Source organism: Ixodes scapularis, unplaced genomic scaffold (assembly GCF_016920785.2).
Source record: "Ixodes scapularis isolate PalLabHiFi unplaced genomic scaffold, ASM1692078v2 PGA_scaffold4__175_contigs__length_147842914, whole genome shotgun sequence".
NCBI lineage: Eukaryota > Metazoa > Arthropoda > Arachnida > Ixodida > Ixodidae > Ixodes > Ixodes scapularis.
The window spans coordinates 45,925,859-45,943,693 of record NW_024609879.1 but is presented as its reverse complement, the minus strand read 5'-3'; the positions used below and the strand labels follow the sequence as shown (position 1 = coordinate 45,943,693).

General features: G+C 46.6%; 1 protein-coding gene across 5 annotated transcripts in view; it reads left to right on the top strand.

Moving 5' to 3' along the window:
• LOC120836175 (synaptotagmin-1) overlaps positions 1-17,835 on the top strand; it is a 223,001-nt gene that overhangs the window by 115,550 nt on the left and 89,616 nt on the right. The gene's annotated exons all lie outside the window — the stretch shown is intronic.

The following is a 17,835-nucleotide window of genomic DNA, read 5'->3' as shown; positions in this document are numbered from 1 at the left end:
ATGGGAAATGTCCCATAATACACCGCGCAGGACCATCATGACGTCGCTCGTTACGTTACGTGTGACGTCACGAGGGTCCCACGCGGCGCATTATGGGGCATTTCCCATGATGTACCACGCGGGGAATAGGAGGAGGGGGAGGAGTACGAGGAGGAGGGGAGGACGAGAGGAGGTGGATGGGGAGGAGCAGAAGGAAAGGGAGAGGAGGGGAGGGGGAGAGGAGGAGGGGAAGAGGGGGAGGAGGGGGAATGAGGGGGAGGATGCAGGAGGAGGGGAAGAGAAGGGAGAAGGACGAGATGGGGTAGGGGGAGGAGGAGGAGTAGCAGGAAGGACGAGGAGGAGGGAGCAGGGGTATAGTCTCCCCTCAGTACCCTTCTCTCCTCCTCCTGAAAAGCTGCGCTCTCATTCAGCGTTCATTTTTCTTGATGACCTGTATGTGAAACGTCCGCAGTTTTACTTGATTTCTTGGTTATCCGGTTTGTGACTGCGACTGGAACTCTGGAAGAGAAGCAAAAACAACCGATACACGACACGCGAAAGGCGCACAATCTCGAACCTAAAAAAAAATAAGAATAAAGCAGACATGAACGAAACCTTACTCCGCTTTACTTTCATCCCTATGTCAATCGACACTACCATTCCATGGAGACAATCAAGAAGCGGCAAAAATGCTCCTTTACGGCCCTCCTCATATTTCTGCCTTTTTTTTTTTTTTTACCCCATTTGTTCACTGTCGGATTACAGCGCACCTAGAGCGACATGTCAACGCGCACGTGGCTGTGAAGAGAAACTGTAGCTCGATGGAGGTATTCGCGGCTGTTGCGTCTCGGTGACGCTGCTGACAATCCGAAATACGAGAACACGGCACTGCCGTCTATGCGCACGTCCGCTCCCGTTTCCAGTTTCCTTCGTTTCCGAATCGGTCCAAGAAAAGAGCGTCGCTCGATGCCAGACAGGCATGTTGCGAAACCTTTTTGTTCCACTTTTGGTTTGTGATTGGTTATCCAAACCTTCAAGCTTTTGGCGCTATTCAAAGAATTTCGACTTTTTCCACTGTGTTGCGCGACTTTTACACCAAAATGAATAGTTCTTAAGGAAAGTACTTTGGTGCTAATAATATTAATAATGCAATGTTGTTCATTTATTAGTGTGTCCAAACACAAGCACATTGGTATTTTGATTGGTGCACGTCTACAAGAACACTACAAGTAAGAAACAAATATATGCATTTGTGTCTCCTTAATACGGAACACGTTAATGTGGATATCCCGCTGCATGGACATACTATTTGTTGGTAAATACATTCATTTTATCTCGTTATTATGGACAAATTATATTAGGAACAATTTTTGTGGAAATGGAGCTGTCGATATCAACGAAGAACACAAGACACAATCATTAAGATTAGTTTGTAACGAGCCAATCACCCTGTAGGCACAGGAACCGACAAGTTCATACACAGATGTCGAGATTCGGAGTTTCGATAGCGTTACACAGCTACTGGGTATAAAAAATGATGAGCCATTCCCCATTGTGAAGGCGGCTGAACAGCGAAGCTGTTTAGCACACGACACAGACTCACCCCAAGGAGCCGGAGGAAAGTAGACACGCGCGACCGGAGCGCCACCCCGGGAGAGAGGAAGGAAAGAAAACTAGGCACGCTTGGAACGACGACAAACAGAGGGCAGTGCGAGCGTAGACGTGGCCGACGCAGGTCGCACAGCGGCAAATCTTTGATAAGCTTTTATTATCTACATGAGAGCCTCCTGATCTTGAAAATGGTGCCTATTCATAAATCTACTGAATAGGCCTATCGCTAAATTACCCATGCATCAAGGAGATTGCAGGGAGTGGTGTTCCACGCACCGCACGTGCCGGCGTCTGCAGCAGTAACTGTTATAAAGCAGAAGCCTGAAACAAATGACGTTTTGCACGCGCATTCGTCAACGCTGTATTTCGGTTATTTTCTTCGAATCTTGTATACGAAGAAGGCGTGCGCGTGCGGCGCGTGCGGTGGTGCGAGCGTAGAGTGTTTAGTTACTGCACACGAAAAATTGACGGAACCCTAATCATAAACATCTTCGCTCTAAAAAAAGGTGAAACGTTACGTATTGAACGAGTATAAAAGCAGTTGAAGTGTGCGTTAGAATGGAAATTTTAATCTTTTGCTGTTTACAACTATTGTCCACAAATGTTTTCAGCTCTGACTGATTGATAGGAAAAGGCGAATTTTATATTCCGAGTTTCGTTTCGTTCTTGACTTGGCGTAAAGCAGTAGGTGTCGATGAACTCGCCGGTCACTCTAGACTACCTCTAAGTTTATGCAGCCATTGTAAATATATCAGTATCTGGACCAACGATACCGAATATTGCGGTGTTTGAATACCAATTGATTTTCGGAGGTTTGTGTACTCGTTTATCAAATTTCGCGTCTAATTATTCGTGTCAGTTTTTCATCGCCCCTTCCCTCGCAACTTATCCCTAAGCCGTTGATATACACCCCCTCGTACCAAAACTCAAAACCCTAATGGAAAAATGAAACAAACCATAGTCCTCCTCTCTGCGTTGTTTTGATGACTGAATTCGCCAACTTTCCGTCACATTCGCCTTTCTTTGTGACCCTCCCATTATTCGCAGTACCTGATGCTTCTGAAGTCACTTTACGCTTCTGGATTCAGCAGAGGTTTTCCGCTTACAAACACGAGCTTCTGTGCATGCGCAGCATGCTTAGCTTCTTTTGGCAAATATGCCTGCGTACAAGCGTACCTTAGTGTAAAAAAACGTTATATAGCTGCCATACCAACAATATGGCCGTGACTCATCACGCCGACAATAAAAAAAGAGTAGGCAAGCTGTTAGGACCCCTGACGTGGCCCCAAGAAAACCGGGTCGCAGAAAACGAACAAAGTACTTTCATATTATGTGTACCTTTTAGTAAAGTATTGGCTTTATTTACAGAATTAATAAATATAAAACGAAAGCAACCAGCATTTCCTGATTTTTACATATCTACGAAATCTTGGTACCAAGCACAAATCGCAAGCCCTTTAAAGTCACATAAAGAAGCTGCGACTCTGAGATGTTTTTTTTTTTATTGTTATAGTTAGGCAGAATATATGTTAGTGCTGTCCAATTATAAAACAACGTGATCCGGAAGATAACTGAAAAAAAAATACATGCTATTTAAGAAATTCTAAAAATTAAAAATGCTCTCCAGTTTGGTTTTGTGCATTAAATGCCTTTTCATTAATTCGTATTACCCGCAAAAATCTGGGATGGTGAAAAACGTATAATATAAAGAATATACTAACACAGAAATGTTATACAAATATGAACAGTCTCGCAAGTATTAAAAAAAATATGGCTTTTTGAAGTAAGCCGAGTGATGACTTATCTCATTAAAGACGCTGGGAGCGTGTTTCACGTGAGTGACTCAGGGCATATTTCAAAATTTTGATGCAAGATAAGAGGATTAAACGAGAAAGCAGATTAGCAAAATAACGAGGTTGAGAGGGCTTCAGGTTTGTCATTCCAGTTCACATAAGCCACCGTGAACAAAGAAAAAAAAGGAGAAGAAAAGTAGACTTTCTGGAGATAAAATGGCTCCATTTTGCACGGTGTTGAATAAAAGGGGACATTCCATACGGTGGTAGGATTAATGATAGGCTCAGATCATTTGTGAAACGAAGCCTGTACTTAGAAGCGAACTTTACTTATGAGCCAGCGTCGGCATAAGGAGTCCAGAGATGAATGGCCTTTTAGTTCAAAGCTGTGTCAACAGTACCGCAGGGTTATACTGGTAAGGTGAGATTGCCAAATAGGAGCTTATTCTAGATCACCAGTAAGATATGCAAGTTTATGTATGCATATTAGTTACGGGTGTTCTAATTTCGGCCAAACTATGGTAACGTGTGCAAAGGGTTTCAGAGATGTACAATCGAGACGGGGGTCTTTGACATTAAAAACCAAAGGAAGGGGGGGGGGGGGGGTCAATTGAGAAAATAATGGTGTTAATATACGCCTTCTCTTTATGGCCGAGAGAGAATTTTAATGCATTCATAGTGGGGGATAGGTCCAGTACCAAGGCTATCAATAGTGTAGAACCAGTCAAAATGTCGAGCCTGATAGAACGAGGGGTTTTAATTCCCATGAGTTTAGAGTCCATTTCGGACAGCATATGATGCAGTTGTTATACATTTTGATAATAGCATAAATTCTGTGTGTTAGTTATGGTTCCATAAATTAGGCAGAACAAAAAAGGACGGAGTTTATTCTACATTATAATTAAAAACAACGCGTGTTAGGCAAAGATAAGAAACATAAACGACAGAACAGGCTCTGACTATCAACTTCATCACTTACTAGAAGAACACGAATACAAAACACAAAATCCTTCACACGTGCTTGTGGCACCCATCTCCGATTAGAGCCACTAAATGCGCTACACTTGGTGTATCGGCACTCTCTTCCCGATATTGTTGTGGGCGCCGCCATCTTGGTGCTTGTGGAAGCAGACGCAACTGCCGATCGTCATGTTTCAATTGTGCGACTTCCTCAGCATTAGATTGGGTGTCAAAAGGGTTATGTAATATTACTTTGCTTTGTCACGAACTGCTCAAGCATTTATAGAGGACGGAAAAGCGTTGCCTGTGATTTTAGATAAAACTTCCTATATGGTTGCCATTACTGGCAACCATGACTTGAGACCACAAGATGGGTAAGTGTCGCTACTCTGAAGCGTAGCTTATTTAGTGGCACTAGCCCCCATAATAGCAGGTCCCCCAGGTGGCACGTTCGGAACCTTCATCGTCCTCTTTTGAAATTCCAACTCTTTTTCTGATAATCCCCCTGTCGCGTGGCACACACAGTCGCTTCATCCGCTGATAATTTGGTAGGCCTCCGTTACTTCCCGAGTTGTTTTAATCTTATGCCTACCTAAAATTCTGGTGTCGTTAAAGGACGGTTCTCACTGGTACACTCTACAACAAATTGGAAGCTGTCCTCCAACTCTGGCTCTCAAAGACCAAAAATGTTCTCAGAGCCTGTCGTTCAGGCACCGCTCTGTCTGTCCAATGTAGGCGTTGCCACACAAGACTAGAATCTTGGAAAAAGAAGACGAAGCACCGACCAGTGCTCTCTGATGCATTCCGAGCTCCGCAAATTTTTGCCGAAAATCCCGGAATACTTCACCAGTGACCTTTCAAGCTGCACCAAAAGGTCAGTATACCTCACCTGGACCTTCGAGCAGCAATATCCCGGACCTATTAGACCTGACTTTATCGCCCAAGGTCAACTTCACCCCCCTGCGGGAACCGACTCGCTAAGCCTGACATTCGGTGAGACAGCCGACTCGACCCTGCACTCGGCCCGGCCGCCGTCCGCTCGGCCAGGGTCCAACAACACTTTCCGACAACACCGACGTCATGGATATTGACCGAGTAAACTCCCATGAATGGCAGACTGTCGGCACGGCGCCACGGCAGCCCCACACCACGACCATTATTGTGAAACTATCCGACAACATCAACCTGGGCAGCGTGGACACGCATATGCTTGGAGCCGACGTGCTTCATGCCGCTGGCCTCAACACCATCGAGCGAAAAGACACCTATATAAAAGTACGAACAATCCAGAACCTCCTCGCAATCGACACTTACAGACCTTCAGCCGAGACCAAATTACTTGCTCTGAAAACCGTACATATCCAAGGCAAACAGCATGAAATCAGGACATTCAAGGCCAATGATCCAGCAAACGCACGCGGAGTTGTGCATGGAATCCCCGCGACATTATCAGAAGAAGACATCCGCAACACCCTCGAAGTGGAACACACCAAGCTCCTGCACCTTCGCCGCATCGGCACGTCGAACACTATCCTGGTCACAGTTGAGGGACCACGGCTACCGCGCTACGCCTTTATGAACCGCGTCGCCATAAGACTGCACCCTTACCAGCCGCGAAGCATCCTTTGCACGCTCTGCTGTGTGATCGGACACCGCGCCGACGTCTGTCCCAACAAAACTCAATTCACCACATGCCTCAACTGCAGCAAACAGTTCCCCGTGGGTCAAACTCCTGCAACTCCTCATGAATGCGAGCCACACTGCGTAAACTGCGGAGAAGACCACCCGCCCACTTCCCCTAATTGCGCCGCCCGACTGCAGGCAAACCAAGCAGCTCAGACGCAAGCCCTACAGAAACGACGACATCAACTCCAATCTCTGGCACCACTGACCCCTCAAGCGTGGCCAGAATTACCCACCCACAACCGGTTCGAAGCCCTTCAAACCTCGCAAAGGAGCAGAAGCAAGAGCCGAACCCGGGACGAAACATCAAGAGAGCTGTCCACCACACCGCCCAAGACAACACCACCACCTAAGACGCCACCACCACCCAAGACACCAAACCCCAAGTTACCAGGGTCGGCCCAAAGAACCACCATTCCTTCCACCAATGTGAGCGAGCCAGCTCTCCAGGGACCCCCCTTCTCCTCCCCTATTCTCCCAACCCCTAACGTGTCAAAATCAGTCACATTACACCCGTCCTATACGCAAACCCCACAGCCCTTGCAACCTCACTCATCACTCACAGCCGCTTCCTCGCCGATAGAGGAGAAGCTAGATGCCCTTGTGACTAAAGTAGACAAACTGGTAAACGCCATTTCGGCGCTTCAGTCCACCACACAGCAGATGCAACAGGCCAACCAAAGGCGAGACGCACTCATAGAGCAAATCATCGAACACAACAAACACTTGGCTAGTCGCCTCGATAACGAAGCCGCCACTATATTAAAACTAGAACAGGCCATAAATGCCTTGGAGCTACCACGCAAACGACAAACTAGAAGCAGCCAAGGAGAAACATCCCACGGCGCAGCAAAGATAGATATGGATATGAACCAAGATGTCTAATTCTCCACCGCCACCACCCACCGCATTGAACTCTTCTCTGAACACGCCACAAGCAACGTACACCATATGGCAATGGAATTGTAGAGGCGTACGTCGCAAAAAGGGCCTCCTTACTCAGTACATGAAGGTGGCTGACCCCAAACCTGACATCATTCTCCTTCAAGAAACAAACGGATCAATCACTATTCCTGGATATGAATTATTCACACAACCTAGCATCACGCACAAAGACAAACGGTCACCCACGGGCGTTTCAGTCCCCATCATGACCGCCACCTATGTATCAAAACACATAGCTGCTACGCAAATTGACACCTCCCACCTGAACACACCATCCAATGAATATGTCACTGTCCAATGTCGTCTAGGGCACAACACCAAGGACACTATCATCACGAACGCCTACTGGCTACCTAAACACCCTAACGCAAACCTAGGATGGCTAGCTAAACACTCAGCAGGATACAAGTCTCATCCGGTCCTCATAGCAGGGGACTTTAACAGCCACAACACCTCCTGGGGATATAAACGCACCACTTCGAATGGCCGCAAGCTAGCGCAGGCCATGGAAGTTCATCAATATACCCTTCTTAATGACACCACCCTGCCCACACGTACAGGAAACAGCGTAAAACACGACAGCTCACCAGACCTCACATGGTACAACGGACCAGTGCCAGCGACATGGGATAACCTCCAGGAAACTTTGGGGAGCGACCATTGCATCCTACAGACCTCGCTCACTTACCTTCAAACACGCCGAAAGAGCTCCCAGGGAGGACTGCGTACTAAAATGACCAAATGGGATAAACTCCGAACGGAACTGGACGAACTACCCACCCCCTCCTCCTACCAAGAGTGGGTAGACATTCTACACTCCACATACCGCAAACACACAAAGCACATAATAAACACCCCAGTCCAGGAACATGTGGACTCACACCTCCTCTCCTTGTGGGACAAACGACACCGCATGATACAACGCTGGAAAAAGAACAAGACCAATCGCCCCCTCAAGAAAGCTATACAGGCTATCACTGAGGAGGCGCAGGAATATGCATGCACCCTTACTACCGAAAACTGGCTCCAGACATGCGATCAGCTTAACGGACAACTACACACACCTCGAGTGTGGCAGATCCTTCGCTCCCTCCTGGGACAGGCTAAACCTAAGCACACACTAACAAAGCTTCTCATGCATGCAGGAACAGACCCTGAATCCTTTGCACGAGACATACAAAAACTCTTTTATCCACACAAACCAAACCTTTCTCCACTGCCCGACCATCCTCCCGAATCTCCCGACTCTCTTTCCACCGGGATCAATTCCCTTTTCAGCATGAACGAGATACAAGCAGCTCTTCACAACCTGAAAAGGAACACAACCCCAGGTATGGATGGAATCACCTACACCACACTACGCAACCTACCCGAGCACTTCCTCGAACCTCTCCTCGACCAAATCAATCAGGCATGGGAGACTGGAATCCTCCCTCATGAGTGGAAAACGGCCCTCATCATACCCATCCCGAAACCCGGAAAACCTCCCAACCAGATCAACAACCTCCGACCTATTTCACTCACCTCTTGTGTTGGCAAACTTATGGAGAGAATGGCTCTAAATCGCCTTCAATGGCATCTAGAGACCACAGATTCCTTAGCATACACTATGACGGGCTTTCAATCACATGTTAGCACACAAGATGCCATGCTTCGTATATACGAAGATATATACCAGAATGCCAGTACTACACAACTGCGTACCATAGCAAGCGTAGACATTCACAAAGCTTTTGACTCTGTAGCGCACCACACAATACTAGATAACCTCTTGGACACGGCTCCCGGCTCTAGAATGTATAATTATGTCAAAGCCTTTCTAACCGATCGAACAGTACAGATACAGGTCAATGACTTCATATCCCCTAACCATACCTTAACAGCTGGAGTACCACAGGGGGCTATTCTCTCTCCCACATTATTCAATCTAGCCTTGAAGGATCTCCCGGGTAAACTTCACGAAATCCCGCACCTACAGCACAATATCTATGCGGACGACATCACCGTTTGGTGCTGCACCGGCTCCCCAGCAGACCAGGAAGCCACGGTGCAGGCCGGACTTGACACCATCCACACCCACATAACGCAACTTGGCCTCACGTGCTCCCCCACAAAAACAGAATACATTGTTGTCTCTAACGCTACGGGACAGAAGGCAGACGACTACCGCGCACTCATTCAACTACATATAAATGGCACCCTCATCCCTCGCCGCCGCACCATACGGGTGCTAGGCTTCCTCCTCCAACAGGACGGCAAAGCGGACGAGTGGTTATCACTCATCACAAAGCAGATAAACGAAATTCACCATATGCTCACTAGAGTATCCAGGCGCAACCGAGGTCTAAAAGAACATGAGATGCGTAAAACGGTCGAAGCCCTGGTCTACACCCGAGTCATGTACAACCTACCTTATGTCACCCTCACCACCACACAAATCCGCAAACTCGAAACCGCGCTCCGTAAGTGCACCCGACTCACACTTGGCGTTCCACGGTTCGCACCCAACCACCTATTACCTCTCACTGGCATCTTCAACACCTTGGACGAGCGCATTACCATGCATCGCCACGCTCAACATGAGCACCTAGGTACATCGCGACAAGGCCGCCGAATACTAGACCACCAGCACTATGATACCTCCCAGCTCCCCTCCATCCCTCCAACCTCCCCACCATGGGACTCACTGCCACGTCTACATGTCCTTCCTCTACCGCGAAACATGTGTCCGGAGGCCCACTCTTCTCGAAGGGAAGATCGTGTCAAACGTCTCACGAAGCAAGGGGAACCGCCGGATACAGACCTTTACTTCACTGATGCCAGCTATTACCCTGACCGATGTCGCACGGCAGTGACTAACAATACCTATTCCCATACCACTCTGCATGAAGGTGTACCCTCTCCTACGGCTGCCGAAACACTTGCCATCGCCGAGGCCATCATCATCCCCACACATCATCGCGATCGGATTCTCATACGCACCGACAGTCAAGGAGCTTGTCGACAGTTTCGGGACAACACGCTCCCTCCCCATATACACGCCCTCATCCAACAACACCTAACTACTCACCCTCATCTGAACGTCACCATCCAATGGATACCAGGCCATCAGGGAATGGGAGGAAATACAAGAGCGCACGCGCTCTCCCGCGCTGAAGTCAATCCGGGGCCTCCTACCCTCTGGCCTCAGTTCTACGACCCAGGTGAACACCGCAAGCAACTCCACAAAGCTCGAACGGCTATCCTCAAAGAACTGCGTATGACCGTCTCGACTCTCCCCCATCCGCCTCCACATTTCACTCGCGAGGAGGGTGCCATCTTACGCCGTGCTCAAACTCACACTCTAATCACCCCTCATTACAAACACTACATACAAGGACTCCCTGGACGCCCCTACTGTCCCCATTGCGGAAGCCACCCTTCCAACATACACATGATGTGGGATTGCCCACACATGAAACCCCTCATATCTGCAACCTTATACCAACTGCCCCCCGACCTACACCCAAACTCCTGGGAGAGCTGGATCACTCCACCTAAAGATCACCAACACCTCCTACTGCCACTACTGATCCAGCACGTCCACAACGTACTTGGGGAAGAGTGGTAAAGCTATATTGGGAGCGCCGGACTAGGCGTGTTAAAATAAATATTTTTTCTCTCTCACAAGACTAGAATCTTGTACATAGCACCCAAAGAACGAGGTACAAATGGCAAGACATGCTTCTTGCTGCACTTGTGTTTAGATGCACCCTCTGCCTTCCCATTTACTTTGACACATATTTGATTTCTGGGAGGCTGGAAAAAAACCTGAAACTTCAAATCTCTTTTGAAACATTGTTTGATTTGGTTTAATGAGATTTGTGAGTAACAGTCCAAGTAGTAGAAACTTGTCGTGATGGCAACCATTATATTCAGGTCAAGCGAAGCAGGCTCAATCACGCGTTTATTGTTTAACTGGGACAGGGAGCAGTTGTTTTTAAAATATTGCATGCTTTTTAGCGGAACCTACCCATCCCAAAAGCTTCTCTGTCCGTCCGTCCGTCCGTGCATTTCCCGCTAAATTTAGCGGGAGAACTTAATTGGAGTTTAGGTCACTGGACGTCATTGGATGTAATGTGGCCTGACGTCACGTGATGTCTGCACCAACTAAATTTCCGCTAAATTGAGCGGAAAAATTTATGTCACGTGACCGGACGTCACTTGACCTATATACCAGTTCAGATTGCCCCACTATATTTAGCGACAAAATTGATGCCATGTGACCTATACACCGATTTAGTTTCCCCACTTAATGCATCGGGTGTTTTGATAAAAAGGATGGTTATTTACTTCCCGAAACAAGACGTATTAATGTATTCTCGCTTAGTTTAAACGATGGCACCTTAAATACGGTATTTCAAGCATTATATGACTTTGGAGATAAGGTAGCTCCCGATTTTGTTTCATTTTTAACGAACCAGAATTGTTACAGATGCTGCTATCTTATAAGACGTAGCAGACCTGTGTCTTTTGTAGACTGCAGCGCCCTAAACAAGGAAAGCCCGTAAAAGAGGGAGTGTTTGGGTCTTCTAGTTTTGGCACACCGTTATCGCTTTACGCTGCAAAATACTTCAATAAAAAAACTCGGCCGTTGCAAAAAAAAACACGTAAATGTAGATTTTTGGGAAAAATAATAAAATTGTATTTTTGTGCAAGGTTTTCAAGCAGGCGAACGAAGATTGTGAAAACGGTGATAGATGCCGAGGTATAGTTAGCTCCCTCTCCCTGAAATAGTTTTCCCCGGTTAAACTGGCTTCCCTCTCCCCCCCCCCCCCCCCCCTCCTTTTTTCAAGCCCTCTCCCCGTCCCTTCAGGGCCTGTTTCGAGGCCCGCAAGCTGTTCGATGGATAGCTCAATCCATTATGTATTCAATGAATAACTCAGTCTGTTACGTACAACGCATAATTTGCGTAAATATGTTTGTATTGTACACCATTCCAGAAAAAAAAGGCCAGTCTCCTGAGAAATTATATGAGTCACAAACCTGCTTAGAAGATCCATGAAGAGAACCCAAAACAGTCGTAGAAAAGGGTCATGTTATGTAACCTGATATGCAACGAGATGACATATGGCGCAATATGTAGGCCGCACACTTAAGCTGTCCACGTAGCGTTAGCCAGGCACGAGGAATACCCGGCGCGAGGGAGTAGAGTCAATATTTTGTCTTTCCCTGTCGGGTTACAGCTACCGGTATGTTCCGTGCAAGTTACGTCGCCATGGTTACATCTGGGTCGATCCTACCGTGGGTAATTGCTGGCTTGGGGCCGATATGCCAGAGCCATCGCGATCGCTTTCTGTTTCGTTTGACGGCATGGACAGCCATCAACGAGGTCAAGATTGACAGGTGCGCCTCCTCCGTTTTCCCAGCTGCGATGTCGCTGCATCGTTATCTTGTCTCAGTCTAATGAATTATTGGCCTGAGGGAGCCACGTCTATTGTCTACATCTAGGGAAGGTACACCTGCCGGCAATATAAAGGTGAACACCTTACCAGGTTTCTTGCCTGTTTTACGGCTCCCTAAAGGTATATTAACTCTCAACGTCTCAAATGGTACGTGGCTCCGGTCTAAACTTTGCGTTCTGGCCCTCTTTTGGAACATAGCTTGTTCCAGAACTTCCAGGAGCGTCAAAAACAAGAAGAGGGCTGTTCATCTTCATATCGCTCACGGGTGTACACTCTAAAATAAATCTGCTTTTGAAATGTTCTTGGACGTTCCAGTAAATATTTTAGTTCCCGAAGAACAGTTTTTTCCCCCTTGTGCACTAGAAAGGCCACTGCGCGATGAAGAACTATTTCGCATAAAAAAAGAAGCTTAAAAGTACCCCTTAAAGGTTTTTCACGAAGAACGCTCTTAGCGGGTGCTTGAAATAACTTTTTTTTTTAAGTTGAAAAGCATGAGCATGCCGAAAGACCCCTAACAGTTTTTTTTTTTTTTTTCACCAGAACTTTTTTAGAGTGTCGGCGCATCGTATACCACAAGGGTTTCGAGGGCGTTTATTGAGTAATAACACTAACTCACAATGCTGTCCTATAGGCCGCTTCCTGGTATAAGCAGCAATGCATTTAGCTCGACAACAAACGGCGAACATAATGAAGAGTTAAAGAAAGGCAACACACGGGTGTTCGTGAAAACATATTTAAGGTTTGCACGGTGTGTTCTGTTCGATTATAGACTAATTAACTCGGTGCACTAAATTGCCCTAACATTGTTCTGCAAACTATCCTTCTAATATACAATAGGAAGTTGTACAGGTCTGTGCGGATGACCGTGACAGGCTGTGCCATTGCCTATTACTTAAATCTCTGGAAGTCGCCAGGAAAGGAATGCTAGTACTAAGCGCCCTTTTCAACGTTAACTAGGAAACAAAGAGTTATGAGCTGCGTTTTATTTTGTTCCCTTAAAAGGCACCCTAAAACAAGTGCTACATTCTTCAATTGAAGTCTGGCTTAATCTTCACGCCTCTTCCTTCTCGTTAGCGTGAGAATCCTAAAGGGGCTCGTTATCGGGACATGAGACGAGCTCATTTTTATTTTTATTTTTAAAACGTAATCATATACCGTGCGCCTACAAATGTGATCTTGTGGAGTTAGGTGAATAGCTTGCCATTAAAGTGCACGGTCCTAATTGACGTTCGGCCGGTTCTAAGGTAAGATTTGAATTCCCGTGGCGCCTTAACGCCTCGTTGAATCTGTGAGCTCTTTAAAACAGAGGAGCATTGTATTCTTGGGTAGTATTGAGCACAAATAAAAAGGTAATCAAATATACACTCGAGTCACTGAGAGCTTGTTATTCTGGAGCGCCCTGCTTCGTGATTTTTTAAATCGGCGTTCGTATCAAATAATGCCTCAATCTCGCTTGAGGTGACATAACCAAAGGCAAGCACACGCCACGTTCTTCGTTTCGTTAGTAGTACATCGCTTTAATGGCAATTTCGATGAGCGGTGGTAAAGAGCGAAGCAACCTAGACGCGAGTGTTAACGGATACCGTGAGGGCAGTTTGCCTCTAAGGTATGGCGATACTGTTTCATGCTGTATATACTTGCTTTCACCTTAAGTACAGATGCAGCCGACTCTACGGGCTGATAGAAGCAATCAGACAGCGTCTAAAGCGCACCATCATGATGTCCGTCATGTTTCAGTATGAATAATATTATCGCTGAACTAATCATAAACAAAAAAGGCCCAGTAACCTGCACTCTTGACGCTGCTTGATTGGTCTAGGCTGTGCCTGGGCTTAAGCTGAAACGAAGTATAGACAAAAAATTGAGAAAGAGCGGCACGACACCACGCTGTGGATTTGAACGTACCTCACTTATTAGTGACGCACGAACACGTGTCAGTACTACGGTCATTTAGATAGAAAATGATCGGGGCGTTTCGCTCCTTTGATGTATTTATTTTGTCAGGGACACCTCGACATTCTGTATGTTGTTGGCAAACTTTTTTAAACGTTGAACCTCGCTACCTATGTTCTCCATTGCGGACACTCGCTCTAAGAGGTCACATATATAATTAAGGCTCTCGATTAGTTGATATCACGCCTCCTATGCTGGAGCTAAAGCAACGATTGCAGGTAGGCTGGCCTAATTATATAGTCACTAAAAGCTTGAGAAACGCAAAGGGTGTGGGCTCGTATGACCACGCTTCTCGCTTTGTCATTGGTTCTCCTGCGCTTTCGTCGGCTGATGCTGCGATCCCATTGGCTGCGGACGGATGATAAGATGCTCGCGACGCCCTACGAGTCATGTCGGGAACTACAGATGCGTTAACGCAAGAAATTGTAGACAAAACGTTTCGTCCCCTTGTCTGTGAGTAAAATATCTTCCGCTAAATCCTCGCAAGGAATGTACTGCGTCAAAAAATGATCCGGCGCCACAACATTTTTCTGCCGAAAATTTTAGTTTTTATTCGCCTAAACAACGTATCTTGCCCTAATTTTTTTGTGTGTTTTTTTTTGTGTTTATTTTCCACGTGTGTTTTCTAATTCAATATTGCTATGGTGCCTAGAGCGCGCCTGCAACTAGTACGTTTCCCGCGTTTTTAAAAACGGCTCCTCGAATTCCGCCTGATGACGTCACAAAGGTGTCCAGAGTCATACATTGGGAGAGTTTGGTCAGTTGGAGGAGCCAGCGGGAGCCGGGGTAGAACGGCAAAAGCGTTGCCCCCGCCGCCAGCGCCACATATTCCACTCGTGATGATCCTGCGAAGTAAAATGAAGCCGAAATGACTTTAAAAGAGCCGCACCCGCGCCGCAAATTTTTTTTTTTTTTTTTCAAGGTGCTGGAGCGTTTACTGAACCAAAAAAGGTGACATTGACGAGAAAAGTTCTCTAAAACATGAGCCGAAACTGCGAACATGGGATGCGCGAACTGGGTTAGGGTCAAAATTCCCAAGGAGTTGTGCCCTCGGCAACCGCTCTCTCGGTCGTTGCTGTGGCTAAGAGTGATTGAGCGCATTCTGAATGTCGCTGCAACGTCAACGTCACGCGCGTTTCCATTTCAGTTACGACGAGTCGCAAATTTCAACTCTAGCTTGCTGAAATAAACTACTCGAAAACATCCTTATCTAAAATTTGTGATCGTAGGGTATTTATTGAGCTCGTTGGTTCCGCTAGGGGAACATTCGTGGCTGAGCGTTGATCACAAGAGCTGCCAATCGGCGCGCCCAAGGTCCTTGAAACAATTACGGCCAATAACGTACCCTTATCTTCGCCCTATTCTTACCAATTAATGACCAAACACTGTACACATAGGGCTCTGAAGGTGTCATGGCTGTCCCAATCCTCGCGGTGGCACAGCGGAGGAGATGGGTGCATGCGACGGACGCCTCGTTTTTGCTGCGGGTCGCTCTACCGCCAAACAGTCGATGGAAACCAAAGCAGACGCGGGGTTTGAAAGCCCCGACGGCAGTGACAACTCCCTTCCGCTCGCTTTTCTCGCCAACGTGACAACCGGCAGCGTGACACGCCGTCTGCCCTGGCGCCGTTTGTTGACCCTTCGGGAGAATTGGGAGCCATTCCAGAACGTACTCTTGTTTCGAAACCTCGACCCAGAAATAGGAGCCTGTTTCGCAAACGCCCCCAACTCAGAATGAGTGTAGGGGCGTAAATGTTGCTCTCAAAACGTATTTTTGTTTCGAGAAGTTCATTCTCTAAATAACGTGTCCCCTCCGCGTATTAACAAAAAAAAAAAAAAGAAGTTAAAAGTAAGTTTTATGAAGTTTAGCGTCTCTGTGAGCAATTCCGAAAGGTGCTTCTATTTCGGGCTCGATGACAGAAATATGTGACTGCTGCGCAATCGCTCCGAAATAGAAATGTCACTGGTGAAGTAAAAACTGCGCTATTTCTTTTTCCCCGGGGAAAGTTTATTTTGAGAAAAAAAATTGTCATATTGGGGTACTTAAAACTTTTGATTGCTGTAGGATCATGAAACTGTCAGTGAATATGCTCTATTTGTTTATTTAATAGTCATCTATTTTAATACTATCGACCCTAAGCAGGGGCCAGAAATATTCCGTTCACCCTTAAGTTGAGACTGCAGCCGATGCCGCAATGACCAGAGCAGGAGAATTCGGCTTTGAAACGTTCGTCACCAGAACGAGTGCTTGCACTAGAAAGGCACGTCTCAAGGCCAGGAACGCGGGAAAGCTCGCGCTTGTAGCTTTGGCTGTAGTATCAGCTTAAGGGTGAACGGTATATAAGGGTGTAAGTTACACAAGACAAGGAAACGCGCGCAAAATACAGATATAAATATTCATTCGTTCATTATTTCTTGAGGGCCCGTTAGGGCATTACACAAAGTGGGGTCAAGAACACACAAAGAATTATCGTTTGAAATGAATTATCACTCACGGAATGGAGATCAGCAATAGCGGTGAATCAAAGAACAACAAAGTACAACCAGTAACCAGTATTACACAATATTGTTAATATTTTTAATGGTGCACACTGTGAATTGTAAAATCGTTCTTGATGAGTTAGAATCGTTCTAAAATACTTCAACGCAAAAAAAAATTTTAAAAAAATAGATTCAAGCATTACTGATCAACATGTCTAAGAGAAGGGAAACAAATTCTTCCTTGCTTCAAGCAGCCACGACACACGTATTGTCTTTACAAACGTTTTTCTCGCCTACATTCCAGATGAAGACCTTTCCAAAAAGAGTTTTCTTCGCGCTGCCATGTTTGCTTCATCGGCAGTGGAACGCCTTCCGAGCATGCGCTGTTGCTCTCCTGTGCGGTATACGAGACGCTGCGCATGCGTCCACAGCTCAGTGACTCGGCACTTTTCGGTCTGGTGATAAGCGATGCAAAGGTCTATACGTCAGCGAGGACTGCAGCCCTCGCAGAACGTTGACACATCGCTCGTTTTCAAAATCTCGGTATACAAGTAATTTCTTTGTAAAGCAACCTGTCACCCGAAGTTGGATTGACTCATCGAGAACGGAGGGGTGGATGAGAAACTATTCTTTCCATGAATCAAAATGACTACGATAGGGGAAGCTTGGCGCTACGTCTTGAGGATCCAGTGACTTTGGCATACACCAACACATTGCCAATATACGAACGTGCGTTCACGTAAAAACAGAGGCCATTGCCCATCTGCGAAAGGCAATTTTTTTGCCCTCATGCAAAAGGGAATTACTTTCACACTAAACGAGCTCGCGTGTTCGAGAAGCCCGTTTGAAGTATGGAGCTCGCTCTTGCGGCTTCTACTACGCACATATTTAAAGTGGCACGGGTCCGCGCCAAATGCCCATAGTTTGCACTTGAAGCGTCGCAAATGTGCCGCCGACGTAAGTGACGTAAACAAATAGAGTTAGTG